The sequence below is a fragment of the Triticum aestivum genome, chromosome 5A (genome assembly GCF_018294505.1).
Source record: "Triticum aestivum cultivar Chinese Spring chromosome 5A, IWGSC CS RefSeq v2.1, whole genome shotgun sequence".
Taxonomy (NCBI): Eukaryota; Viridiplantae; Streptophyta; class Magnoliopsida; order Poales; family Poaceae; genus Triticum; species Triticum aestivum.
Window position 1 is genome coordinate 36816067 of NC_057806.1, and position 27839 is coordinate 36843905.

A 27839-nucleotide genomic window follows, 5' to 3' on the forward strand; every position below is an offset into this window, starting at 1 on the left:
CCACGCATTGTTGATTGGAACGCTGAGGATCTGTATAGAGCTGTGTTCAACCGTAATAACCATCTTATGGTGACGGAGCTTCCCAAGGAGGTTCAGGCTTTGGCTCCTGATGCATAGGATAAATGGTCATCATTTGCATAGTGAATTGGATAGTTGTGTGATATATCTCTTGAAAACATTGTAGGCTCTATTTTGTAGTGTTTGATGTCTTGTCGAGTACTATGTAATAACTAGTATATTTTGTGTTGTGTTTCAAGTGTGGCACAATGTTTCATCAGGAATTCGTTTTGGTTAAGTTTTTTTTGTACTGAAGACTTATATAGTAGTTGAACTGAAAACATTTTTTTCCAAGTGTGTTTTCGAGTTGTTACTCAGAAAGTGAGATTTATTTTATTTTTATGTGATTCCATCCTAACTTGGACCTTTATATTTTCTGTACTCTTGTTTTCTTGTACTTATGAGATAGTTCTGTTAGTACCGATTTGAAGTCTCATTCAGCGTAAGGCTTTCAAAATTTTAGTGCCAATTTTTTTTTGAACTTCTTGAACTTTAGTAGTTGAACTTCATAGTAAGAGTTAAAGTACTGGCTTAAATTAGCTACGTTTAAGAGATATTCCTATTAAGTTCAAAACTATTTCTTTCTCAATGCATTAATTGGTATCATCATAGCACTTACCGAATAAGCTTAGTTGTACAGAGATTCCAATTGTGCTAGTACTTTTGATTAATTATTTATTGTTTGTGTTGTTTGATGCTAGTATGTCTTCTGTTGTGTTTCTTGTGATTTTTCTCTTTTGTCGAACTTATATTTTTTTGATTTAGTTTTTGGCCTTCTTTTTTTCTAGGCTGTGGTTCTTCTCCAGGCAATGTTTGGTATAATCCTAGCACTTGCTGTATAGACTAAGTTGTACTGAGATTTCAGTTGTATTGCCACTATTAATTCTTAGTATGTCACCGTTTTAAGGAATGCGAACTGAAGCTTCCCGTTCCTTTTTATATATTTGTACAATGAACGTACCGTGTGTTCAACTGTACCAGAACTTTTCAGTCCTAGGATGCTACTGACTAGGAAATACGTACTGGTGTTTCTTTGCTTTTCCTGATGCAATACTTAGTGAATTTCTAACTACTTTTTACCATGATGCTTTTTAGTACTAAATGTTGTCCTCGGCTGAAACTTAGTCTTTTTAGTGTTCGTTTGAAACTAAAAACTGATTTTTTAGCGTGATAGTACTACCGTTCATGTCTAAGTTGTACTGAGCGTCGAAGGCTACTATTTGCTTTTGTCCTTAGTTAGTCTGCCACTTTTTTTTTTGTTTTTGCGAAAATATTCATGTGTTATTTTTTTTCTCCATGACTAGTGTTGCGTGGCAGCCATCAAGTTTCAACTTCAACCTACTTCAACTTCAAATGATGGATGAACAAAATAGGAAGCTAGCAAACTTGTTGGACGACATAAGCAAACGATGTACTTGATAGACATAGGCAAACTTGTTCAAACCCTGACACACATAGCATAAGGTAGCTGGTTCAACATAACGAAAGCAAACTACAAATCTGAAACAACAATACTAAGGACACACACAGCATAAGGTAGCTGGTTCAACATAACAAATGCAGACTTTCATGCATCTTCATCCGCGAAGTTGCAGTGGTAGTAGGGGTCAGCCTCCTGCTCTTTTGAAATATCCCAACCTGTCACGATGTTGTCGATTGTCTTCCATGACTTGTACGTTGCGCACGCATCTATTCCTGCGTACGTGATGAGGTTGTCTGGTAGCGGGCTGTTCCCCCACAGTTTGTGGTCTGCCCTATTCATCTTCTTCTTCATGCTTTCATAGAATGGGTGGATGACGCCGCCTGCAACATTGGCCAAGGAGTCGTAGTATTTTCTGGTCTTTGGATCTTTCCACTTGCGCTGCATGTCGATGAAGTTGTTGGGGTTGATTTCCAAACCAGACTCCCGCAGCATCCGCTTGTCACCTCCAATGCTGAAACTAACAAATGTGTACAATTTCTCCTCCCGCAGGAAGTCTTTGAGGCGCTTGGGCCTGCAAGGGGGGAGACATATATTTATAGATTAGTCTTCTTTTTTGAGGATTTAATTCTTTTGCTTTTTTTGTTTTACAAGTGATAATCCATGAGGTAGATGCTTATATATTATGAGTCATGCATGAATGTAGTTCAGAAACTAGTACACAAAGTCCTGAAATTAAATTCAACTACACCGTGTTATTTTTTCTTTTTTGCTATCTTCTTTGCTTTACGAAATGCTTCACCAAATTAGAGAATCATTTTACCAGAGTCAATGATAGATGCGCTGCTTGATTCAAGTTTAGTTTTCTTTTTTGTTGAATAAAAGACCTATACCAGTGCTTGATACATCTTTGTGCATTAATTCTATATCAAGTTCAAAAATTAGTTTGAGAAACATGTGCATCAAGATATGAACCTATACCACTTCACCAAAGATCTTTTAATACAACAATTCTATAAACTATACTAGTGCATCAAGATCAGAATCTATGCTAGTTCATCAAGTTCAGAAATTAATTTGGTGCATAAAGTTCAGAATGCTATAAACTTTTTTTCAGATGCTAATCTGGTGAAACAATCCACTTCACAGTTTCATAAATGCATTTAACTTGATAAACATGTAATCGTGTATCCACTTCATATACTATAGTAGTTCATCTAGTTGGGAAACAATTTTTAATTAAGTTTTTAGTGACTAGTACTGGTACAACAGATGAATGAACAGTAGTATGGGTTACCATTTTGTGACTGCTGCGATGTGGTACACCAAGCAGAGTTCCTCGATGCATAACTGCAGGACTGCCGCCATCTGTGGAGGTTTTTCCTCGTCGGTGTACTCCACATCAACTCCGATGAAGCTCGGATACAAGCCGCCGCCCTTCATCCTGAGCCTGCTCATCATCTCGCCGGCCTTGTCTGGTTCGCTGGTGCAGACGATCTCCAACGTCTCCTTGCCATGGAGCTCAACCCCTTTGAGCGTTCTGGTGTACTCGCGCTTCTCGCCGGGGACGTTAATGTCGACGAGGTTGCTCCTCTTGTCCGATGTCTCGGCATGATGACGCTTGGCGGACGGTTCCTCCGCCATGGCCTTCCTCCGGCGACTGTGGGTTTTGGAGAGAGCCGCTGGAGGTTTGTGTGCAGTGGAAATGGAAGCGGCAATGGTGCTATGTGGGAACGAGGGAGAGATGGAAGACAATGGGGTTTTTTTGCAGTACGCCGATGGTGGTGTGTGGGAGGCGGTTCGTCGGGGGCGTGTGTGTAGTAGTCGTGGGGTTCGCCGTTTGCAGTGCGTCGTGGCAACCGCCCAGTGGGTGGCGCGGGTGGTGGCCTGGAAGAACTAACCGTCCAAGACAAATGTTTTTTACTGGTGCAATGATTAGTCTTGTCAAGCTGTACTTACGATCTGCTAAATCCCACTTGCACGTCTCTGTGGTTGTGATGATGGCATTTTGCACTGTTTAGGTGACGTATGGATCTGTGAAGTTTTCCCGTGTGGATGTTTAAGTATTGTTTTTCTATTGAAGCCTTTATACACTAGTGTATGTCAAAACATTTTTTCAGTGCCCTGGGAGTTGTTGCTCAAAACTTGTACTTATTTTATTTTCATCTGTACAAACCTAAGTTAGGCCTTTATAGTTTTTGTATTCTCATTTTTACTGCACTTATGTTTTAGTACTGTGTGAACTGAATTGTAATTTCAAACAGCGGATGGGTTTGAAATTTGATGTCACAGTGGTGCGAGTGGCCTGACTGATCCTGCTGTTTTAGTACTGATGTTGTATGTATGTTTGAACTGATTTTTTTTATAACTTAGGTTGGGGGTGGGGGTTTGAGATTATTTTACGAGCAAATCGTTCGTTGTGGTGTGGACAGATTATATATAAATAATAAATTTAGCAGAATTGACAAATAAATTCTATTTGAACTTTTTGAATTTTAGTAGTTGAACTTGTCAGTTTTTATATAAATAAGAAATTTAGCATAATTGACAAACATTATATGTTTGAACTTTTAGATTTTTAGTAGTTAAACTTGTCAATTTTTATATAAATAAGATTTTTAGCATAATTGACAAACATTATATGTTTTGAACTTTTTTAGTTTTAGTAGTTGAACTTGTCAGTTTTTATATAAATAAGAATTTTAGCATAATTGACAAACATTATATGTTTTGAACTTTTTTAGTTTTAGTAGTTGAACTTGAAAGTAATATTTAATTATGTTTTTTTAAATTATGTACATTTAACAGAAAGGCTATTAAGTTTTGTTCTTTTTAGAGGTTCATTGTTTTTGTATCATATTTTTTTTCCTTTTTTCTTGTAGAGGTTAATTGACAAACATTTTTCTGGTGGTTTATATTTCTTTGTCCCGCCCTCTGGTTTGTATAGCTGGGCTTATTTGGTGGGGTGTTTTGTTGACGATGTAGAGGCTATTGGGCCGTTTTCCGGCCCAGATAGCTCATCCGCGCGCCTGTGCAGTGCGTCGTGCGCGTGCGCTCTGGGTTTAGTCCCACCTCGCTAGTCGAGGGGGCTCCGAACCTGTTTATAAGCGCAGCCGACGCTCACCAGTCGAACTCTTCTGAACACTTACCTGAGTGCTTATACATGGCGCTCGCTCTCTCTCTTGACCTGTGGGCCCTGGTCGACGGGTCCTGCGTTGTTCGGATTACTAGGGATTCGCCCACGAGCTCAAGTTCAAGTATCTAGCATTGTCAGGGCCTGCTCCTGACCTTGGGCGGTCAATTTTTTTGTTTTGTTTGAATCTAGTACGTGACTCCTCTAGTAACTTGGACTCATACTTTTTGTTCTAGTTCTTGTCAGTTTTGTGTGAGTGTAATCTTTTTCATTTGAGTTTTTGCCTTCTTTTTGTGTTTGTTTTTGTGATTATTCTCAAGTGTCTTCTAGTGTCATTTTCAGAACTATGGTACTTGCGTGTAGACCGAGTTGTACTGATAGTGCATTCATAGTAGCGCTTACGGACTGATGCTTCTTTGTACTTTTTATTGTAGTAAGTATGTAATGTCCGATCAAGTGTACTGAGTTGTACTGACATGGAACAACGTTGTGTGATTAGTTGCATCGTAACAAGTACTTTAGAGCAACGATAACGTTCCATTCAGAAGCTACTTTTTCAATTTTGAAATGATGGATTAACAACATACGAAGCTACCAAACCAAACTTATATAATGAGATAAGCAAAACACTGTACTTGATGACATAACTAAACTTGTTCAAACATGACAAGCACGACATAATCATACTGGTTCAACCCAACAAGAGCAAACTACTAATTTTGAAACAACAAGATAAAAGGCAAGCACAAGCAGAAGTAAAACTAAGGCATGCTCTGATGTATCTTCATCCCGTAAAGGGGCAATAGGGGTGGTCGTAGAAGTTGTTAGCCTCCCGCTCTTTCGCAAATTCCGAACCATCTGTGATGTAGTCGATCATGAACCATGACTTATACGCGGCGTACGCATCTACTCCTGCGTACTCGATGAGGTTGTCTGGCAGCTCGCTTGTCCCCCACAGTTTGTAGTCTTCCTGCGTGTTGATCTTGTTCTTCATGCCTTTGTAGAATGGATGGATGACACTAGCTGCAACATCAGTCAAGGAGTCGTACTCTTTTTCGGTGTATGGAACTCTCCACTTGCGCTGAATGTCGATGAACTTGTTGGGTTGATCTCCATACCGGACAACTTCAGCTTCTCTTTGTCGCTTTCAATGCTGAAACCGGCAAATGTGAACAACTTGTCATGCTGCAGCATGTCGGTCAGGCGCTTGGGCCTGCAAGGGCAGAGACATTTTGAATATTAGCATTACTTTGATGTTTGAATTATCCATTTTTGTTTTGTTTTACAAGTGATGAATCCATGAATTAGTTGTTTATGTAGGATAAACAATGGATGAATGTACTTCAAAAACTAGTAAAGAAAGTTCTGAAATTAAATTAAGTACATCATGTTATTCTTCTTCTTGGATTATACATAGTTTCAGTCAATGTTGTATGTTCCGCATTGGTACTAGTTTAGTCTACTTTTGTTGAAATAGGATAACACAGAACCAGTGCTTCACCAAGTCCTTAGTTTATTTTCTTACGAAAATAACATTACATCAAATTCAGAAAATACTTCACTACATCAAGTTCAGAAATATCTTTTTTAATACATCGAGTACATAGACTACTCTATTGTATCAACTCCAAAAACTACACTAGTCGATCAACTTCAGAATTTAATCTTCCGCAAGATTTTCCAAATAGTAATCCAGTGTATCAGGTTCAAAAATACATTTATAGCATATCTACTTGAGAAAATTTTGTGGCCGCTGCGTCCACTTTTCACAAACCACACTAGTACATCTAGTTGGGAAACAAGTGTGATTAAATTTTCAGGATACAGTACTAATAAAACAGATAAACCATATGTAGGGCAAATGAGTAGGATTGCTCACCATTTTGTGGCCGCTGCGATGTGGTACACCAAGCAGAGTTCGTCGACGCACAACTGCAGGACTGCCGCCATCTGGGGAGGTTCATCTTCGTTGGTGTAGTGCACACCAACGCCGATGATCCCACGAATCCTGTCGCCAAGCTTCCTCCAGAGCCTGGAGATCACCTCGTCGGCCTTGTCTGGTTCGCTGGTGCAGACGATCTCCAGCGTCTCCTTGCCGTGGAGCTCAACCCCTTTGAGTGTTCTGGTGTAGTCGCGCTTCTCGCCGGGGACGTTAATGTCGACGAGGTTGCTCCTCTTGTCCGACGTCTCGGCATGATGACGCTTGGCGGACGGTTCCTCCGCCATGGCCTTCCTCCGGCGACCGTGGGCTTTGGAGAGAGACGCTGGAGGTTTGTGTGCAGTGGAAATGGAAGCGGCAATGGTGGTTTGTGGGAACGAGGGAGAGATGGAAGACAATGGGGTATTTTTTTAGTGCGCCGACGATGGTGTGTGGGAGGCGGTTCGTCGGGGGCGTGTGTGTAGTGGTCATGGGGGTCGCCGTTTGCACTTCGTCGTGGCAACCGCCCAGTGGGTGGCGTGGGTGGTGGCGTGAAAGAACTAACCGTCCAAGTTAAATGGTTTTTACTGTTGAACTGACTAGTCTTGTCAAGCTGTACTTATGACCTGCAAAACCCCACTTGCACGTCTCTGCGGTGGTGATGATGGCATTTTACCGTGGCACCGATTCGTATAGTCAAGCTGTACTTATCAGCTGCTTATCCCACTTGCACGTGTCAGCGTCGGTGTTGGTGGAGGTCTGAACTCCTCTACTGTCGTACTCGGCCTGGTGATTGAAGTGTAATTGAACGTACCAAATACCAGCGATACTATGTGTGGTGCTAATGTTTTTTAAAACAATTTTCGTATTTTTTTAAAGGATTGTTTATATCAAGATAACTCGTGAGTATTTTTTACAGATAAATTAGATTTTCACCAGTACAGGATGTATTATATTCGCATTTTGCTTGAGATAATTATTTTTATGTACTGATGGTCTTTCTGAATTGGGACTGGTAGGAGCAGACATAGCTTTGTTTTTCAAAATGATTTTTTTTCAGTTGTTCACTGGTGTGTTTGTTATTACTATGCCTTTTGTACTGCCGACTGAGAGCTATCAGTACTGACGTAATACAAGAGTTTAAATTTTTTCTTGACATTTTTTTGCTGAGTTACTGGTTGACAGTAGCGTTTTGCGTCAGATATATCAAGATAAGTTTTTTCAATTTTATTTTTGACTGCATTCAAAAGGATTATCAAATGGTTTAAATAATAATGTCACTCCTTCAGCAGGCACAAATCAGAAATTATATCAGTACTGATGTGTACTCTGCCTTGTACTGACGACTGAGAGTTATCAGTACTGATATGCTACAAGAGTTTAAAATTTTCCTTGACATATTTTTTTCCTGAGTTACTGGTTCACAGTAGCCTTTTGCGTCGGATATATCCAGATAAATTTTTCCAAACGTATTTTGTGACTCCATTCAAAATGATTATCAAATGGTTTACATAATAATGTCACTGCTCCAGCGGGCACAAATCAGAAACTAAAAAATAACTTTAGTTCTGATCGAGAAATTGACGATAAAGCTAAATATGTTTTGGTAAACGACAGTGTTTTGTGAAATGCTTCCTCATTGTGTGCTGATTCAACTGAGACTACAAGGTTATTTTTTAGTTGACGCACAAGGATAACCACTATGTATTGTTCAGTCTTGAGCTTCTCCTAACTGTCCCCGAATGTTGTGCCTTGCCGGCGCTCTTTCCACGTTGAGCCTTGGCAGCTTCATCGTCAGTTTCAGTTTCCTCGCCCCCGACACTGTCATCTTCATTATCTTCGTCTGATTGGCCGTCATTCTCATCAAACTCTTCTTCTTCATCGTCTTCATTTGATTGCTTGGAACTCTGTACCTTGCCCTGTTTATGTTCAGCTCCACTGACCTCCTTGCCCACTTTGCACGTGCGGGCATTATGTTCGTCAGTTCCGCCACACTTGCGGCAAGTGTAGCTGTTACGTGTGTTGTCTCCATTGGTAGAAAGCTGGGTGGCTCCAGTCTACTTGTTCTTGTTGACAGTGGCATCTATGCGGAGTGGGCATGTGCGGTAGTTATGGTTGCTCACGAGGTTGCAGAATCCGCATGCCCTTACCCCGAGGGGTTTGCCGTACGGGCCAAATTCCACGCGCTTGATGGGGCGTGGTGGCTTTCTGGCTGCTGCTTTCGCAGCTTTTGCTGCTTGCGTCTTGCTCTTCCTCCCCTTTGTGTTTGAGAATATTGGGGGTTTAATCACCCTTTCCTGCTACTGCTGGTAGGATGTGCTATTGTCATGTCGTTCGCCTACAGCACCATCAAGCTCATGATCTCGCATGTGAGTTTGTCGGTGCTCTTGAGTGTGCACACGGGCAACCTTCGGTTGCTGCCGCTCCTATTCCTCGTTCTCAAACGGGTCAATAGCTCCCATATGGTTCATCTCGGACAACATTGTAGCAATATCCTGCTCAATGGCTTCATTGTCCGCGACACCTCCATTTTCAGCAGAATGCATGGCGTCGAGTTCTTGTTCAAGTTTGTCCATGACGACCCGCGTCCTTGCCATTTGCTCTTGGCTTCTCAAGCTTTTTCTGTGCACCCTCATGTTCAGCGTCAGCAGTGAGCTTTCAATGCAGTATTGGGATGCCTTGTTTGACGCTACTGTCCTCAAGTCATTTCTGTCAAATGCTGGCTGGATGTTCGGGCGTTTGGTGTATCTCTTGAGTATGTATTTCTCTGGAACGCTTTCAGCCTTAATTATCTGCATCATGCACAGGACATGCACGCAGAAAAGACCTGTATTTGTTTTTGGAAGAGGTGCATGTTTTTTGTCATTTCATTCGAACAAAAACTTTGCAAAAAAAGTAGTACAATATGTAACATCTTTTTTGTAGTCCTCACCTGTGTGGTCCCATAGCCTGCACTCGCACTCATATGTTTCTCCCACGGGGTCTGCAACCACCTGGAACGCGTGCTGAGCCCACACAGACAGTTTTTGCGGGTGGTTGTAGCGCACTAGGTACTTTGTGGGCTCTTTCGTCTCTGTCGTCGTGAAGAGAGTGCTCAGTTTTAGCCTATCTCTGATCTCGCTGTACACAGCTCGCGTGTACAGCTTTGCCATCTGGGTGTCAAACCCATAGAAGGTCAGCGTGTTTTGTTCCTTCTGCAGATGCAAGAATGATGACCAAATTGTTAGTTTTCTCGCAGGAAAAACTTCTAATAAAGTTTTTACTTTAGTAAGCATGTAATTTTTTGTCTTACGACAAGTGATAGAGCTATACCCGGTTACCCATTGTCTCCTGGTTCTCTGTCTGCCTCCTGGTTCTAACGTAGGAGTTTACCTGGCTGACAAACCGGTGTAGGTTAAACGTAGTTCTTCTTGAGCACATAGTTCATGCTCTCACTTCGCTATGTGGATGTCATTTTGGCACAGAAAATTTCTTTGAAGTAGGCTGATATCCATTTCTCACGCTCGTTCCACATGCCCACCATTGTGGCATCATCGTGGAGGTTGTACTTATCCATGAGTCTTTTCCAGGCATCCTCAAACTCAGTTGGCATGAGGGGCCAGTTGAGAATTGATGTGAATTCATCCTTAAGGTCCTCGTGCAGGAAATACAGGTATGCGAGGTGTTCCCTGTACTTCTTCATAATGTGCCAGCGGCATAGCTTATGTACTGTGTTCTTGAAAACATCTGCGATCGCCAAAGCCATTGCCTGGCACTGGTCTAGTAATGAGAAAATAGACTCGGAGTGGTCACCAGATGGTTGTGCATATATACCAATACAACTGACACAACATTTTTACTGTGTTATTTTCCTTTTCTTTTTTGGTAGGGGGGTGGTGGTTGGGGGTGGTTTTAGCGGGTGTACCTGTGAGAATGCATGTAGGAGCCTTCCTTCTCATGCACCTTAAAAATGTCCTGAACAACCACTTGAATGAATCTGCATCCTCATCTCTTATCAGGGCAAAACCAAAGAATGTAGTCTGTAAGTGGTTGTTAGTTCCGACAAACACCCCAAGTGGCATATGGTACTTGTTGGTCTTGTATGTTGTGTCAAACGTTACGCAGTCCCCGAAGTCCTGATACGCTCCTCGGCAGCTTGCGTTCGCCTAGAATATGTTCTTAACTCTGTCGGACTCATCGAGTTGCATGTCACAGAAGAATTCCCTATTTATAGCTTTCATCTCCCTAAAGAAGTTGACAGTCTTTAGGACATCATCCACATCATCAATCCTTGAATTCTTTGCTTTCCTGCATATAAAAAGTTCATTGAAAAATGCATGTTGAACTGGCGTCAGGTCATGCGTTGCTTGATATGTTTGTACTAACAGAGGAAAAAAGACGTAGGCGGTTTATGGGAGGAGAACAAGTTTGTACTTACAAGTTAATCAGGTCTTTGGCATTCATTTCGAGGAAGTAGCTACCAGGGTCATCACTGCCCAGAATGCTCATGATTTGCGTGTGTTCAATGTCTTTGAACTGCAGGTACTTGACGTACTCCAAGATTGTTTTGTCAAAGTTTTTGTGGGAGTGCAAGAAGACAAGCATTTCTGCGGTGAGCTGTAGCCTGTGGTTGTGTTCCCAGACTATATCTTTTACGACAAATGTTTCATCCTTTTCCTTCTTCAGCCTCATGTTAGCCCCGCAGTTAGTTCTGGCTGTCGTCTTGTTACGCTGTCTATTTGCTTCAGACACCTTTGATTCATAAACTCCATGGCACGTGCAATAAAGGTAGGCTCTGGTCTTAAACTTGGGGCCTTCCCTGACAGCAAAACCAGCGTGCTTCGCATATACGTTGTAGAAGTTCTTAGTTTCTTCGAAAGTTTCAAACCTCATCTCTAGCCTTGGCAGAACATAAGCTTCAATGTCAGGTGGCTGCACACAACAGTGACAAAACAAAAATGTTAGATGGGGTGGTCATAGCACCATGGTATGGACTGTGCTTGTATTTTTTTCCTATATGGGTACTTACATGTGTATAGCTCTGCGCTGCCTCTGGTGTTTGTTGTTCTCCCTGGTTTATGGGCGCCGGTGGTGTCACCCTTGGCACATGCAGCAATGCATCTCTTGGAGGGAGCAACGATGACGAAGATCTCCGTCTCTCGTTGTACGGACGTCTCTCCTCAGATTCATTGTGATGTTGCTCCTGTCTATATGGCTCATATCTTATACTTTTGAACCTGCTAGAATGGCCAAAATTTCTGTCTTTTTGCCCTGGTTTTCCCGTCGCAACTGCTTTTGCAGCACGGATGATTGATGTTGACGGAGCGACTGGTGGAAGCCTTCTTGTCCTTGGCTTTTTGCATGCGGTGGGGAAGGAAAACATTTGTTGTTGGTGATATTGTTGGCCTAGTTGCAACCCAGTAGCGGCAAAGCTTGCATTCCCAGACATTGCTGTTTGCTGTATAGAAGGACCTGTCCGTGCTTCTGATGATTGCGGTGTATCTTCAAATCTGCCTGTACTGTTGAAATATCAAGGCGGTATTTCTGGTGTTACCCAACCAGGTGGTGCCCCATATCTGTTTTGCTCATGAAATGCTTGCTGCATGCACCGCCTTGCATGCTTCTGCAAACAACATTCAAAAGTTTTTGGGATTAATCTGGTTTCGTTTTCAGTCGAACTGATGAACGTTCATGTTCAAACACGGATGTACTGATATACTGTTGTTTAGCACTGTTTTGTAAACTGGACATTGAACTCATGCATGACTTCTCCTTTGTTCTTCTGTAACTTATGCAACTACACTAGAAGTACTCCTAGTTTATGTATCATTCAACTTACTGTGTAACTGTGGCACTCTCTCGTCACTATCTACCTGGACTGACGCATATGTGCTATTTTTTTAACTTGAACTGAAGATAGCATATTAGATGCACTGACAGTAACCTCGACATCCTAATCATGCATAAATGCATATACATTACAAGTACTGCTAGCTTATGTATCACTGAACTTATTGTGTAGCAATTTTATATTATTTTTTTGTAACAGTTTTGTTACTCGTTCGAACTGACGCAATTACATGACTTGTACTCTTAGGAATAACAACATACAACTCTCAGCGGTAGCTGAACCTTGTCACTATACCTGGACTGATGCATATGTGTTATTTTTTTTAACTTGAACTGAAGATAGCATATTAGATGCACTAACAGTAACCTCGACATCCTAATCGTGCATCAAGTGGCAGGGGTGTCAATGAACTGATGCTAGCATTTGCAATGTACCATCGGGTTCTTCATAGTAGGACTGACGAACTGATGGAGTGACACAAACGTGGGGAGCAGACATTACCTCCAGTGTACTGTCTTCTTCTTCTACCTCTCGTGGGCGTCTTACTGGCATGTTCTTGCGAGGCGACACCATTGACGCATCACCTGCTTGTGGTGGACGTCTGGCGAAGAGGTTCGTAGAGGAAGCACCTTGCGGGGATAACTGCCCCAGAGAAGGGGACCCGGCGACGGAGGGAGGCAGGAGGCGGGGATGACGGCTCCAACGATGGATCCGGCGACGGAGGGAGGCAGGAGGCGGGGATGACGGCTCCGACGATGGATCCGGCGACGGAGGGAGGCAGGAGGCGGGGATCACGGCCCTGTCGATGGATCATGCGGCGGAGCGAGACAAGAGGCGGGGATCACGACCCCGACGATGGATCCGGCGACGGAGGGAGGCAGGAGGCGGGGATGACGACCCCGACGATGGATCCGGCGACAGAAGGAACGAGGAGGCGGCGGCGGATCCGTCGCCGGCCAATCACAGCGCCGCGGGCTCCCTCGCTCCGGCTGCCGCCGTCGCTCGCTCGCCCGCGACGGCTGCCTCCGGCGGTAGGAAGCGAGTCGGATTGGGGCGGGGTCGGTCGTGGATGCGTCGCGCCTTATAGGGGGCGAGGGTAACAGAATAATATTCTGTTACCGGTAACAGAATAGTCCAGCCCTATATATATATATATATATATATATATATATATATATATATATATATATATATAGGGTCGCGCTATTCCTCACCCTGGGTGAGGAATTCTTATTCCTCACCCCAACCGGACCACACACTTCACGAAAGACCGGACTTGCGGGGTAAATTTACCTCACGCATCTTTTTTTTTCCAGGGATTACCTCACGTGTCATTATACTGCTAAAATAATCGGGAGAAACCCCACTATGGATCGTGGGATGGTGGGAGACTGGGAGGTGTCTGCCATTTTCCAAACCGTCTCTGTCACACAACCTGTGCACCGCCGCTACCCCCGACCTGCTTCGCACTAGCCATGGCGGCTCCTCTTCTCTAGAGACCGGCAGGGCAGGCCACTCTATCCCTGCGGTGGTGGCTTTGCATAAGGATAATAGGTCGTCCCACCAGCGGGATCCAATTCAGCGCAAGCGACGGAGCCAAGTCTGACCTCGACCTGAGCGCCAGGGCAGCGCTCGCCCGTGCGGAGGTGCTCCGCGAGCAGCTCTGGGACTATGTTTCTCTCATCTCCCATCGTCATCTCCTTGGTTGAAAGGACCTGAGATCTCGCCGGCCGCCAGTGAGCCATCATGGTATATGTATCATCGACCTCCTCTTCAATTTGTTCACTTCTCCTTATTCATGCGCTCATGAGCTCAAGCTTCGCCCCTTGCCTCTCTCGAACATCGAACATGGCCGCTTCCATCTACCCTGGTGACTTTCCTACCTATTTTTTATAGACTAATTTTATTTTATTTTTTTATGTCGTCAAGAGTGCATCAGATTATTTGTGTTATACGTTTGGCATCTAAACGGGGTTGGTAAGTTGTGATGGGGCAATCACTTGTCAAGAAGTTACTCGTGCCTGTTGTGATGACAGCAGGGCGAAATTACCATGCCATGTGAAATTTAAAATGCTTATGCTAAGGTCTCAGATTATGAGAATTTCTCCTGCCACGTCTGCCACAAAGCTAGCATGGCTGCGACCGCATCATGTAGCTACTTAGCAATTTTTCTTCAGCTTGTAGTTTGGGTACTGGCTAGATGGTAATTTTGTTGTCTAAGTTCTTCTCTTGTTTCCTGATTTTCAGGGAGATGCCAATACGCAATCCCAAAGGAAGGTACTTGTCTCCAACTAGTGTTGTTTTTTGATGTTGTTTCCTTAAATTGAAGCACGACTAATTCTTTAGTTCAAGAGTTCAATATTTTTGTTGTAGGGATCCAACTGAGCCTCACCTTATAAGTAAGCTCTACCTGCTGTCACCAATGATGATGAACTCCATCAAAACATCTATTTTTTCCTCTGAAGAATTCCCCTTTTGTGAATCAACTTTGGTTCTATGGCCTGATTGCCTTATCAAACTAATTAATTTTCCTTGCCCTTTTTTTGGGAAGCTATGGGGAGAAAGAACTTGCTCTAGAATATAGGTTTGTACCACGTTACATAATGTGCAAATCTCACTGCAAATACCCTTGTATTGTTTAGAAAAGTCCTTGTTCTTTTACTTAAGAGTCATAACTATAGAGCTAGTGCTCCTCCAAACATTATTGTAATGTTAGTACTTAATGTAGATCCTCTATTTTTATTCGGCTCAATCTTTTTTAGAAAAAAAATATTGAGCCGAGTTTAATTGCAATCAATTAGAAGAATAAAGAAGAATTACTGCATTTCATAACTTATTTTTTTCTCTTTTTATTTCATTTCTTTTTTATTTATACCTTCTCTTCTTTATCTTTAGTTTTATCTACTTATCAATAGTATCTACCGGCTCGAACTCGAATTTGATCGCCAGTTAAGGTGGGATATGATTGCATCGCGGTGTCTAAGGACGCGATCTAATAGATCGTTGTATTGAGTAGTTGGATCATAGTCTCTTACCATAAAAATTGCTGCATGTGCAGCAACACCGACTATTAGAAATCCGCTCATTTAAGTTGGGCTAGCCTCTTTCTAGGTTCCATACCTTGGGCCTTTATGTTCATAACGACGTCATGCTTGCTTTTGGTACTCCAGAAAAGCAAATCTTGATCGAACCTATATTTGCCCAATGGATACAATCTGCTCATGGCAAGACGACATATGGGTTCGATATACTCTTATCTTCATGGTTATTTTGGCCGATTAATCTTCCAATATGCTAGTTTCAACAACTCTCGTTCTTTACACTTCTTCTTGGCTGCTTGGCCTGTAGTAGGAATCTGGTTCACTGCTTTAGGTATTAGTACTATGGCTTTCAACCTAAATGGTTTCAATTTCAACCAATCTGTAGTTGATAGTCAAGGTCGCGTTATTAATACTTGGGCTGATATCATCAACCGTGCTAACCTTGGTATGGAACTTTTGGATTTTTTTTGATTTGATTTGGCATTATTCAACAATAAAAAAAGAAAATTTTCGACAAATTCCTTTTTTTAATTATGTGATAATTATGAGAACCAATCCTACTACTTCTCCTCCCGGGGCTTCCACAATTGAAGAAAAAAGTATAGGTCGTATCGATCAAATTATTGGACCCGTGCTGGATGTCACTTTTCCCCCAGGCAGGTTACCTTATATTTATAACGCTTTGGTAGTCCAGAGTAGAGACACTGACGATAAGCAAATTAATGTGACTACGGATAATGCAAATCGAAGCTATTTGATGTCTGACTCAGGCCTATATGACCGATCGATCGAAATACTCCAAGACTCCACCTTTGTCATATATTCCATATATCACATTAGATAGATATCATATTCATGGAATACGACTTTATTGCTATCTCTAGAGGTAATCCACATTGATGTAATGAAAGCGAAGGACCCACAACAATGACAGAATGCCCCGAGTAATCGACCCGTTTCCCAAGCAGAGTCTCGCGAAACCTTCCCTCTTTACCTTCAATTACATCTGAAAGTGATTTGTATACTTTATTGTGACCATCCCTCGTCGGTTGCCCGCGGGACCCACTATCAAGAAGTGTATCCACGGCGCGCTACATCCCTTTTCCAAATTAAATTGTTGTACAATGCCATTGTACACAATTCCTGTCTTCTTTTCCACGTCATAATTTTCTTGTTCTTTCTATTTTCTTCTTCTTTCTTTCTCTATCTATATATAGAACCCTCGGCCCCTCTGGTCTGTAAAAAAATCTTTTCTTACCATGCTAATAGCGCCTGAACCAAATGTATTTATTTTGATTAGGATCCTATTCTACGGTTACGACTACAATAATAATTATTTACTTTGCAAGGACGTAAGTGTGTCAGACTGCTAAATTGTTTTATTATTCCTACAATATAAACTAGGGGATATAGGGGGTAACACTGTCCATATAATTCCTTTTTTCCTTTTCTTTTTTGTCCAGAATTGAACAAAAAAGAAATTCTGGAAGATGTTTTCTTCCCCCAGGTGCTGCTAAAATTTCCTACTAGAGATAAAAGAAATAATTTCTGGGATTTCTGTCTGTTTAGAGTGCATATGTGACTTTCCTATCATCCAGGCATGGATTTAAAGTAGATGTACCTCATGTTGGAGTTGAAGTAAATACTGCACATACTTTTTGTAGAGTTTCCTATCAATTTTGAGCTCCTTGTGTGTCACCAGTGATTTTTCACATAAAAATTACGAAATTATGTCATTAATTTCAGGTAAAAATTATATCACCAAAGGCATCCCCAGGCATGCCACTTTTCACAATTGAAAAAAAATGATAACCTTTTAGTGCTCAACAAACGTATTGATGAACTTTCACAATTAGTAATGCAAATTAGCGGCTGCTTTACTTTTCTTGTTTTCTACTGCAATCTGCAAGGAACTCAAAAGATAGTTGTACATTTGCTCACCTGCATCCTGGTCCATATATTGTTTGGGCAATGTAGAATGTCAGAACTTCCTGTATTTTACAGGTTTGAATAGAAATTCATCAACACATTTTTTTGGGGACTAGAAAATTATCAATCAATTGGATGCCGAATTTTGTAATTCAGGAATAGATGACTCTCCATGCTCTCATATGAACGTGTTTCTAGATCTTCCGGCTCTGTTATGCATGGATCTAACTAGAAGCTTCATTTAGTTGGCATGCCATTGTCTTCAGTTTGAGATTCATGATGTTACTACTTGTTCTATACAGATAAAAGAAATTTATGTGTATATGGGCATTTCCAGTTTCTACCTTAAATATTTGTTTTATTTTCAACCTTAGAAGTTGGTACTTTGAATAATTCTTATTTCCATTTTTCTGGCTGGGTTGTTGTCTTCAGAATACCATTTTTTGTTTAGAATGTTTTCACTAAAGGAAATTTTAATGGAAAACCCCACAGTTTTATTTCTTACTCCAGTTATCTATGTGTTGATTTCTTGTTTGAAACTATTGGGTATTCATATTAACAAAGCTCCAGATGTTTGACCCATCAGCATTGTGCTATAGGGTTTTCAACTTTTCATGCATGTTCCTTGGCATAAGATGAGATAAGCACTCTTTCATTTTAGGTGGTAACTTAATAAAGTGATTCAGTATGAACTAATGGAGTACATGGGTGTTGTACAGATGCAGAAGTATCAAGGACTGCGCCGGGAGGAAGCACATGGTGCTGTATTGCGGTAATAGCGGGATCATGTCACCTATGAGAACAAGCACAACCACAAGCACGTGCAGCTGCTCAACCTGTTGATGATCGCCGCGAATTTAGAAGCCCAACTGAACCTGCCAGTGCCATAAGATGTTGAAGAACTCTATATTTCTATGCCATGAATTGAACATGTCATTCAGCTCTTCTCTGGTTCTTCAGTCTGACAAATAGCAAAATTTGTAACAATATGGCAAAGATTTCCTTGTAGAATTTCCTTGTAGAAGTACCACTGGAAATTTGTTCTAATTTGTGTACTTCAGCAGATTGTGATAGGCTTGTCATTGTCAACAAGTATCTTTGTTGACTGTATCCGAGAAAATTTATGTTTATTTCTTGGATTAAGATATTCTTCCTGTTTGTATCTTCCTCTAGTATTTTGCCTGATGGTTGTCTACCGAATCATCTTGACAGTTATAGACCACAAACAAAAAGATTGCTGATATGCCAATTCAGAATGCACGATATTCTCTTAATACTATCAATGTGAAGGAACTCCTTTCTTCTCAGTTCTCGTCTTCAGCATTCTCCGCGAGGTAAGTTCTATCCGTTTGATTCTGTGGCTCTATTGGAGTAATTAGAATATGACAGTATGTTTCTTTATTCTGCTCTGACATGATAGTATATGTCTTGGTAAATACGTATCTCTGAATCTTGAAACTCTGAATTCTCGGATTCCAGTGCAAATTCAGTGAAAAAAGTGCATGCCAAAATAAGATGCAGTACACTATATTAAGAAGTAAAGTTCATGCATACACCAAAATCCATCCAAATTAACTCAGAAATTCTCTGAATTTTTAGTATACCACGTAAACTACAGTACGCAAATAACTTAACAAATTTCTTTGAGCTGCAAAATAACTCAACTAATCAGGATTTCCTCTAGCTCAGAAACCTCCTATCTGGCAAAAGAATCATCGCCGGCCCCAATATCAATCACCTCTTCTGTCCTGGTGGGATCATCTTCGGAATTCTTCGCCACTGCAGGGGTCATCTTTAGTCTTTTCACATATACACACAATAGGGTTGGCACAGAATTCGCCTCTTTGTGGCATGATTTCCATGGAATGTCCCATAGATGCTTTTTGGACTACTCACACCTGTGATGAGAATTTGCCCCATGACATATATCCCATGTTTGTAAATAAGGTGTAGAGTTTTTTAACATTTTTCTGTGACAATATATCTCAAGCGAAAAGCAATGTCATAATTCAAAATGAACCAAGAGATATAGCTAACAGGGATTTGCAATGAAACAACAGAAGCATCAGAGCATCACCTTGGTCCAGCAATAGCAAGTATTCTGGCCATGTTGCCATTATTGTCAGAATCACTTCTATCGCAGAAAATGAAATCAATTGAAGTCATGAGAGATGAGTGTGCCCAAATGGAGTCAACTCATCTTTACTTGACAATGATCCTTCTGTATGGAAATATGGAAAGAGTGCTCTGAGGGTAGGTAAAGTATCTTCTTCACCTCGCTACAAGCAGCATAAATATGGACATTGCTTCTGTGGCCTAATGCTCCCAACAGCAGCCCTACCTCGTTAGGAGTTAGTGGGCAGGGCACATACCTTGCCTTCTTCCTTTTCTCTTGGTTATTTGTCTCAGATCTGAACACAAAAAGTTGGCGATAGGTAGCTTTACCTCACTATCAAAGTATTGAGACCTGAAATTGTTCATACATGCAAGGTTTACATCGCTTCCAAATGGCACCTTGATCTCGGCTCTCCTTTTCTCTGCCATAGTAACACCTTAAAAGGCAAGCATATCATTTCAAATCTGCCATAAAGCCATGGAACATATATTGATAAAAAAACAAAAGCATAATGATGCATGCTGCAATATTTTACAAACAAAATATTATTCATTTCTTCTTTATTTTTAATTAATTAGCCTTCATAAGTTTGGTGCTCCATTATCTTTTAGTTATAAACTGACAGACTCTGAAAGACAACTAAATAGTAATCACTAAATTGTACTGGCATTAGCTGCTCTAGGATAAATAAAATCCATGCTTCATTCTTTCCAAAAGAGTGAAGCGGGGAGTATTCTCAAACTAGAAATGTTAAAACAAAGTTTCTTAGTGGAAAATATTTGGCGGTGATCACAATTAGCATATGAGAAGAAAGTAAACATTGAGACAGAGTCCATGCCTCTTCTATTTTCGGATGAACTAATAAGTCAAACATTGTTTATAAAATCAACTAGCACGTACAAGTAGTTAAACACTTTTTATACGATTATGTACACACACATAAACCTTCAGCTGCAAAATAATGACCCTCAACATAAAAGCAAATATTTTATCCCAAAAACATATGAAAGAACATACAGTCAAGGGATGGGTGGTTTTAGCCCAAAAAAGACAAAAATAATACTGAATTAATTTTGATAGTGCATCAACAGGAGGTAGATTGAGATGTAATCCCATGGAAACCCGTAGTCAAATAGTTTTTGAACAGTCCAACAGTACAAATGCTTCTGAAACCAAAGAGAAACAATCAGCACGACAACAATTAAGCACTAGGTTAATGTCAAAACTCATGTAAATTCTCATTGGTAGCAGAAACCTGAATACCTTGGATCACTTTATTTGTTGCAACGTAGAGAGTTGGTGCATTTAATCACTTTCAACTCATTAGACAAAATTTGTATCTCTCCAGTAGCGGTCCACTTTTTTCACCATGAAAACACTATTTCAGAGCAGCAATAATACTGAACTTTGATACCCAAATAACAAAGGTACCTGCAGGTTTTTGAAGCAAAGATCTCATGTTTTCCCAACTCTAACTACATTTACACATTTTGCAGAAAAGGGAGGGGGGAATATTGAAGTTACTACACGACAATAATCTTAGCAGTGGCATGGTGCCTAAACAACAATTTTTTTTTACAAAATACTCTTGTCAATTCTACGATCATCTAACATAACCCAACAAAAGAATCATGAGGAGGGGAGCCTGGGAGAGAATTTTCAGACGAGGAAGAGGAAGAGAAATAAGAGGGTGATGGAGGTATACTTACAGGAGAGAACCAAGCAGTCGTCGTCCTTGATGCAGGCGTCACTGGCGATTGTGTATGCAGAGGGGAATGTGGGGACAAGAACATCTCGGCTTGAAACAAGTATTTAGCTTGTAGGATAGCTATGCCCTAATAAACAAACAAATACAGGGCTGAGATCAAAATCAAAAATACAATGCTTCACCTCTGCATATGGGCAATCTATATAAATTCAGATAACTGAAGTTCTTACTAAATGTGACCAAACTGGAGCATGGAGCAAATACTTCCCATGGGAGAATAAATCAATACATGCTCCTGGCATGGAAATCAGATCAGTCCACAATTAAATTTAGCTAACAACAGTATACCTATAACATTTTTTAAATAACAACATAAAGAAGAGAAGGTTGCTGTTTTTGCGTGACATGGAAAGAAGATCATTCTACGATTAAATTCGACTAACAACAGTACACCTAAGTTCTGAGAGAAATGCACCATCAAAAATAAGGGAATAAACTGAATTTAGATAGATAGCCAAGCACAAATGCAGATTTAGGACAACATGTATATGTCGAGCCTATGAGAAACATTACATGCCATTTGAAATATGGAAACATCTAGGTTTGCAACCATCAAATCAACAAATTTTGTTTGATGATTCTACAACTATGTCAGAAATTAAATGATTAATATGGGATTTCTAAAATACTTTTGAGATTCGGAATGAGATAAATGCTACTGTGGTACAGTAGTGGATTCATAGTTGGGAATAAACTTATACACAGGCCAAAGTCAAATCACAAACCTAAGAAATAAGGAAATATCTAAGATGGTCAGATAAGATGTAAATTGACGCCTGAGCTTCCTGCACAATACTCCTCCTGCATAACACCAATTAATCTAAACATCAGTAATGACTAATAAGAAGAACATAAACGCACGTATGCACACATATACAGAGGGAGAGAAGGAAAGAGGAAAAGAGAAAAACTTGTCCAGAGGGTAGCAGCTAAGACACGAAGGCCATGGAGCCTCGTCCAGCTGGTTGAAGAAGTAGGGGCGTGGAATAGATATTGCTGCTACAACCGCGCATCTTACGCGGGGTCTGCTTTCGCTGGTCGTAGGAAGGGGGCCGCGAGCCTCGCTCCAGATGGAGACCTCCTGCTGTTGTGCGCAACAAAAAAAGAAGTGGGATGGGTTCCGGCGCCGGTGCGACGACGACAGGATATGGCACGAGCTCGAGATCGGGGAATGGCAAGGCAGGCCGGGCCATCGCCAGCGCGACGAAGGAACCGGAGGGTGAAGGCGGGTGGTGGCACGGCCGCCGGCCGACAAGGCTGCCACCCACCATCAGCGTCGCACACACCCGAATCCACCCGCAACTGCCGTCCGCTCGCCGCCGAAATCTACCACCGCTCACCTCCGAACCGCTCGCCGCATCCGCTCCCAATAGTTTCAGAAATTGCGGGGAGTGGGGTGAGCTCCTAAACGGCTAAAGCCCATGGTAAAAAAACAGTTGGTAGGGGGACTAAATTACCTCGGCTGGAGAGGTACGGGCGGGTGTGTGATGGAGTCAAGTTGCCGCCGGCTGGCTGGGTCATTCGACCGGGGCGAAGAATTACTTATTCTTCACCCTGGGTATTAAATAGATTATATATATATATATATATATATATATATATATATATATATATATATATATATATATATATATATATATATATATAGGAAAATGGGTTAGTACTCCTAGGAGTACATACTCCTATCCACGAGTCAGCTTTGAGACTATCCGATATCCAATTACTTAATTAATTATTTAATTAGATGAAAATCTCAGGGAAGGGATAAAGTGGACTTTGAAAAGTTGTTCCGGAATACTAGGGATAAACACACGTACTGTTGCACGTTTGTTGCCCCGTATATAATCTCATTATTAGGATTTTGAATCTTCTATCCGCACCATGCCGGGCGGCGGTGATACGATGACGGCGGCGACAAGAGGATGAAGTGCGGCACGTGCCTACGGGGAAAACGCACATAGAACGATGCGACGAGCCTCCCTGGCCAACGCAAGCTACAGGAGGGTGATTCATTGACCAGGTTATGTACTATGTTATCATGCACTCTCGTGGGTAAATTCGATGCATGCATGCATTATCATGTTTAATTTGTGGTCTTGTTACACAGGATGAAATGATTTGTGAAATCACTAAAGGAGTTAAGGTACACATAGATCTCGCTCTAATCTTATACGAGAGTAAATTTTTGAATGCAACAATCTATCAACGTCGTCCTACATAACTCTACTCCAATTTCTCAGGATGCAGCCGGACAGGACGGAGACGCCGGCCGGCGGCCACGCCGCCGAGCGGCCATGGTGAGCGAGTTCAATGCATAGAGTAATCCAATTGGCTAACTTCCATAGCTTGCACTCCGGCAGTCCAGCTACCTTGCGTCGGTTTCTGCTCTCCTGCTGCCGATCTGCCACACCCCACGTTGCAAGCAAGTCCTCAGTTGAAGAACACATCAATCGACGTCCTAGGCACCCATGATGCATGTACCTAGCACATGTGTTATCATGCAATGTATGCATGAGAGGAATATTTAGCAACTTCCTTTGTACATATACAATCATCTTTTGTTTATTATACAGTAAAGATTAACAAATGAGACTATTTTTTTCCTTCTTATGTTTAATGCAGTATCTGTTCACTCATGAAAAATAATGTATATACTTCTTGATATGAAATTTAGGATATCCCCCCCCCCCCCCTCTCTCTCTCTCTCATTAAAAAATGAAGTATGTACTAACTTCATATAAGAAAGGAGTATATACTTCTTCACAAATAATGTAGTATATACTCTTTCGTAAAGATGAAGCATTCATTTCATCAAAACTTGTGTAGTATATACTCTCCTAAAACAAACAAGTATACTCCCGCAAAGAAAGCAGTATATACTCCCTCGTAAAAAGAAGTATGCACCACATCATGAAAAATCATCAGATACTCACTATAAAAATGTAGGAAGTGCATACTCCTTAAAGAGCATCATATACTCACTAAAAAAGCGCTATAATATACCCTCTCGGCATAAAACAATATGCACTATCATAAAGAATGAAAAAAATGCTACATATACTCTAACATGCATATACAAGCAAACTATGAGTATGTGCATGCATGCAAAATATACTGGACTAGAATGCTAGGTACTCCCTCCGTCCGGAAATACTTGTCATTGAAATGGATGTATCTAGATGTATTTTAGTTGTAGGTATATCCATTTTGATGACAAGTATTTCCAAACGGAGGGAGTAATAGTTAAGTGAATATACTTCTGTTACCTCAAAACTAGGATCACACACGTACGCACCTAACTTCCAAGGAATATCTACGCATGCATTTTTTTAAATTAATTTCTAGAGTACTAATTAGGTGGGTCGCTTGGTTGTTGCTAAGGGTATACCCGTTTCATCCAACAAACCTTATCCACTAAGCATGAGAGTACATACTCTTGGGAGTACAAAAGGTGAGTCATATATATATATATATATAGTAAAAATGGAAAGAAACAACAAATTGAATTAAAAACACAGGGGAAAAAGGTCCCAAACTTGGTTGTGTTAGGATGATCTCCACCGCGTGGGCCCAACAGCCCACCGGGCCCTTAGATCCACGCCCTGATCGGGGGCGCTCAACCCACTATGGGTGACGGGCCCCTGTCACCTGCACTATATAAGAGGTGGGGGCCGGCGGCTCGCATCACGAGGTTCGTCCAGCGCCGTACACTCCACCTAATCCCCTACCGATCTATGGTTAGTGCAGTGCTGACGGGAAGCGCCGCCACCACTTCACCCACTACTCTCTGCCATCACAACTGGCCACCGTCGCCATGGCTGGCACCGGGAGCTCCTCGAGCCACAAGGTGAAGGTAGGACCACTGGAATATCTAGCCTACTAGATCCCAGAGGATCTAACAATGGTATCAGAGCCATCTAGGCTAAGAATTTTGGGACAAAGTGCATACACAGAAAGAAAATTCCTTCCTCCCCCCCAAAGAACCCTAGCAGGGCAAAGACAAACAACAACAACAAAAAAAGCAAAAAGTTCACCGGCAGAGGGCCTCGGCCCTCGCCGGCAAAGTGCGCCGCCACTCCGGCCACGCCAGCTCATCTCGATCCGAACGGGCATCGGCAAGCCGAGCCGTCCGGATGAAGAACAACCCCGCAAGGGGCAAAGGGCACTGCGACCAATCCGCTCGACGGCGGCGCGCTCACCGCAAGGTGGACACGCAGCCGGCGAGGGGGAACGCCACGGCGCCGCTGCCATTCGCTCTGTTGTCGTCGAACTCGAATGGGAGCAAAGGGGGCAGCAGGTTCTCTCTCTCTGCCACAGGGTGTTAAGGATGAAAGAAAATAAAATAACAGAAGGGGAAAGGGAAAAAAGTGGAACCTCGCCGTGCCGGGGAGCCTCGCTAGCCGGCGGCAGCTAAAGAGGTCCGCGGCGAAGGGGATCAGGGAGGGCTCGACCCCGCTGCTATCTCTCTCTCTGCCACAGAAGTAGGAAGAGGGAGGAAAGGAGGGGTAGAGGAAGGCAGACGCGGCGCGGTGGCTTCTCGCCGCCGTCGCCGGCGACCGGAGCACGGCGCACTGGCCGGTCGGCCAGAGAGAGCGCTCGAGCGAGACGAGAGCGGCAGGTGCGGGACGAATGGCCCAGGGTTGCAAGCGGCAGCGGCGCTAGCGGTTTTGTTTCAGCGAAACGCATGCTGGACCGTCCGATCGTCGCGGACGGAGGCGATTGAAACCCTAGTTGGTGCGCTGGGCCGCTGGGCCGAAAGGGAGGCCAGGCTGCAGCCGGGTGCTGGCCGAGGCCGCCGCAGCCGCGCGCTGGGCCGAGGCCGCAGCCGCGCGCCGGGCCAGCTGCATTTTTTTATTCTGGTTTGTTATTTGTCCAGTTTTCCGGGCAGATCTCAAATAGTTTTTCTATGCAAATTTTTCCAACGAAAATTTTGTTTAGAAAATAGAAAAGTAAAAGAAAAATAGAAAAGTTTCTGAAAAAGATCAGAAAAAGAAATGTTCATAAATTTTACAAAGAAAATAATAAAGTTCATGCATTTTTTATCTGGTCAAAGAAAAGTTTCTGTAAAGAATAAAAGGTTCATGATTTTTTATTCATGTTTTCCGCTGCAAATAAAAATAAAAGTGATCTTTTAAAGTGAATAGAATTAAAGTAAAATATTAAATTGTTGCTTCTCTAATGCATTTTTGAACCAACCGGTTAAAATTGCTTAGAGAGTAAAAGAGTGCATAATTGTTTCTGCATAGAATATTGAAAGTTTCCGCTGCAAAGAAAAAGTTTTATCCTCCAATTAAATTGGAACCAACGGGAAAATTTAATTGGAAGAACTGTTCTTACCAATGTTTTCCCCTGTGGGTGAAATAAGATGCAGATAGTTTCCGATATGATAAAAGAAAGATATTTCTTTTAAAGTTAAAATATGGAATTGTTATTTTCTGACCAACGTTGATTATAACAGTACTATAATTATATGAGTCTTATGTTCAAAGCTTAAATCTCTGATAAATTTTGTATCAAAGTGATCACTTTTCAGAGAAGAGTTAAATATGAAGAAATGCTCTTGAACTAGAGAAATGTATATTTCTTGTTTCCGCTGCAATAAAGTTGACGATGATGATTATTTCGGAGAAAAGTTGTTTAATAGAAATATTATCATCACATTGTTTATGAGTTATATGCATTATTTCCATTTCCGCCCAACGATGATATGGAATTAATGTAGAAGAATGAGTTTTATTCTAATTCTACCACAACGGTGATTTAGAGTATAAAAAGGAAGTTTTACAAAAGTTTAATGTGCATATTTTTTAACCAGACCAACGTAGGGTTATTTTTATGCTCATTATTGTTGATTATTGGCTATGTTTTCTCAGACTAAAAGTTTTCATGCTTTCATTCGTGAAAGCGAATGGCTGGGTACTTGTGACCCGAAAGATGACCAGGAAAGGTCATAACGTGAGGGAGTATGTTCTCTCTAAAGAATGGCTTCAAAAGAAAAGAATTCTTGGATATTAATCCAAGAAAGAAAAGAGGTAGATCATTGAGAGTCTTGGTTGACGAATATCTTTCATGTACTCTCTATGAAGAAGATTTCAGTCAACATGATTTGAGATAAAACAAGCAACATGCATGTTTAATATTTGACCAACGTCGGATCAAGCATGTGTGTCAAAGAGCATTCAAATTTATTACTGAATTTGATGATTGCATATGCGGTCAAAAGAGCCAATTCTGGCATTCATGTTCCTTACAGGGAATTACCTGCATAGCGGGAAAGAGGATTATGGTAAAACCCGCATGGCGGGGAAAGTCTGGGAAAATACCTGCGTAACTGGGTAAAGTTGACATAGTATTATGTCAAAAATACTATATGTCAGGAGAAATTCTGGCAAAGAACTTATCCTGTATGATAGGAGAAAGATATGATGACTCATGTGCTTAATGTGTCTCACTCTAGAAGAAAAGTATGGAGTAGCTATTATGCTTTCCTAGTATCGACCGTACACCTTATGTGTAATGGTCATTAAGCACTCAATAAATCCAAAGAGATTAAAAGTTACATATGTACCTAAAGATAAGAATTATATGCAAGTGTGACTTGCAAAAGTACTAATCATAAAGAGATAA

General features: G+C 41.6%; 2 long non-coding RNA genes across 4 annotated transcripts; one reads left to right on the plus strand and one right to left on the minus strand.

The window, feature by feature from the left end:
* Nucleotides 1-18901: 18901 nt before the first annotated feature.
* Nucleotides 18902-22659, minus strand: LOC123106462 (uncharacterized). Of its 3 annotated transcripts, none has more exons than XR_006451355.1 (4): nucleotides 21938-22659; nucleotides 21383-21447; nucleotides 20708-21279; nucleotides 18902-20610 (listed from the first exon to the last, which is right to left on the minus strand). It is a non-coding gene; the product is annotated as an uncharacterized lncRNA (long non-coding RNA). The 3 variants fall into 3 exon arrangements; XR_006451354.1 differs by having other exon boundaries at nucleotides 18902-19226; nucleotides 19406-21279; XR_006451353.1 differs by having other exon boundaries at nucleotides 18902-21279.
* Nucleotides 22660-23095: 436 nt separating this feature from the next.
* Nucleotides 23096-23798, plus strand: LOC123106464 (uncharacterized). The gene is made up of 3 exons (XR_006451356.1): nucleotides 23096-23232; nucleotides 23320-23355; nucleotides 23453-23798. It is a non-coding gene; the product is annotated as an uncharacterized lncRNA (long non-coding RNA).
* Nucleotides 23799-27839: the final 4041 nt, after the last annotated feature.